A 2,039-nucleotide genomic window follows, 5' to 3' on the forward strand; every position below is an offset into this window, starting at 1 on the left:
GGAGGGGGGGACACAGTGAGGGACAGTGCCCTGGGGGGACTGGAGTGACCCCTTGCTCTGGAACCGGGAGAGGGGCACAGAGGGGTGTTTCCCCCCCACGCCCAGGGTGTCTCTGTGCGGTTGGTGAGGCCCGGACCCAGGATGGGGTCGCTGGCAGTTGGGGGGCCCACAGCCCCAAGGCTGATGGGGACGGGGGCGCTGGGGTGGGCACTGGGATGTCACCTGTGAGGGGTCTCCATCTGCAGCAGTGCAGGGTCACAGCACCTGAGAAAGGGAGCTTGTAGCCCAGGGGGGGTCGGTTGGGGTCTGGCAGGACACAGGAAGTCTTGGGGGCTCGATGGGGGTCTTGCACTTCTCTGTGGTCTGGAGGATGTTGTGAGAAGGTTGGGGGCACCCAAACCATAAAACACGGAATTCAGAGAGCTGGGATGGCACACACAGCAGCTCGGGAAGTTTGTGTCAGCTCCTGTGTACCTGGCCCAGTCAGGGGTGTGCCTGTGAAGTGCCAGGGGACAAGGACCTTTTATAGTCTCTGTTGTCTCTGTACCAGAACACTCTGCTGGGGCGAAATGCGTCACTCCTTTCTTGTGACTGTGGGGAAACCGAGGCACAGGCTGCTGAAGGAGTTTGCCCAAGGTCAGGCACAGAGCAGGTATCAAGGAGGACCCAGGCTGCTGTAGGATGTTGCTGCCACCTTCAAACAAAGCTCCTGGCCTCTGGGTTGCTTATTTGGGTTTATTTTTTTATTGGTTACTACCTAGACTGTGTCCAGGCCCCCGTGGCTTGATGGACCAGTGGCTGAAGTCTCCTGGTGTGGAGGGTGATCCCATGGTCAGCAGGTCTAGAAAGTTTTCCTTGAGAGTAAAGAGGTGAGAAGGTGAACTGGGAAGCCCCTTGCAATAGGGAAGGTCTCTAAGGGGACGCCACTCGCTCAGCAGGTAAATTCCCAGCCCCAGGAGCTCTTGGGCCAAGGGGAACGGCCACGAGCAGCTTTGTGTGCTGCCATACACCCATCTCTGACACAGAACCAGGGAATAAATGTGGCAACAGAGAGGACATGAAGCTGCCCATGATCCAGAGGCACTGCAAGCATGAGAGCAGACAGATCAGGCACCAAGGAGTGCTCAACTGCTTCTTTCCCTTTTCTGTGACCTTGATCAAATTACTTGACCTGTCCTGTCTTCCCTCTTCCTCTGCACCATCCTGGACTGCTTTTCTCTGCTCCTGCCTTGTGCAGCCTCCTGGGTTGTCTTGTTCTGCCTTGGTCCTTGCCTGAATTCCCCATGTCTTGTTCCAGAACTGAGCTGGGCAGTTTTGGTTTGACAGGTTTGGCTGTGGGTCCCCATGCCTGGAAAGGGGTGGTTCACCCTCAGCAGCCCTGACTCCAGGGCCTGGGAATTGACGAGCCTCTTTGGAGAAGACTAGAATGATGCTGAATTTTACAGAGAGCCCAAACCCATTATCAAGATGAGAAAAGTCCAATTAACCTTTATTTCTTGTAAAATGGCAGGTTTCTGTGCCCTCTTGCAGCTTCTGATTTTGGCCAGACCTGGAGGAGTCATCATTCCCCTAAGGCCATTTCTGGTAAAGCCAGAGGAACACTCCCAGGAGAGCCTGGCCTTGTGGGCCTAGAATGATTTGGGGAAGTTTGGGATCTCTTAATTGCCAGAGTAAATGGCTCCTTCCCACTAATGGACACAGCTCGTCCCCACCACGAATGGGTTGTGACTGGCTGTGGAGGGAGAAAGGGAAATGAGTCCTGGAAGCACTGTGGAGCCAGCTGTGCTGCTTGGATATATCCCTTCTCTTCTCAAGCCTAGTTTTGGGGTCCTGCAGGCTATCTGTATTCACCAAGCAGATGCCTTATGGTGTGCAGACCAGGAGTAGCTGGATATGTCTCCATCCTCCCAGGTCAACACTGAGTTTCCTACCTCCAGGAAACCAAATTACCTTGTTCCACTGGGATCAAACGCCACAATCCCTGTCCAGACTGACTGATGGGAGAGGAAATTCCCATTCCTGCTGTGGACAGCATGAGC

This window comes from Empidonax traillii, unplaced genomic scaffold (assembly GCF_003031625.1).
Source record: "Empidonax traillii isolate 1590-97213 ecotype Southwest subspecies unplaced genomic scaffold, ASM303162v1 scaffold1615:size88005, whole genome shotgun sequence".
In the NCBI taxonomy this organism is placed as follows: Eukaryota; Metazoa; Chordata; class Aves; order Passeriformes; family Tyrannidae; genus Empidonax; species Empidonax traillii.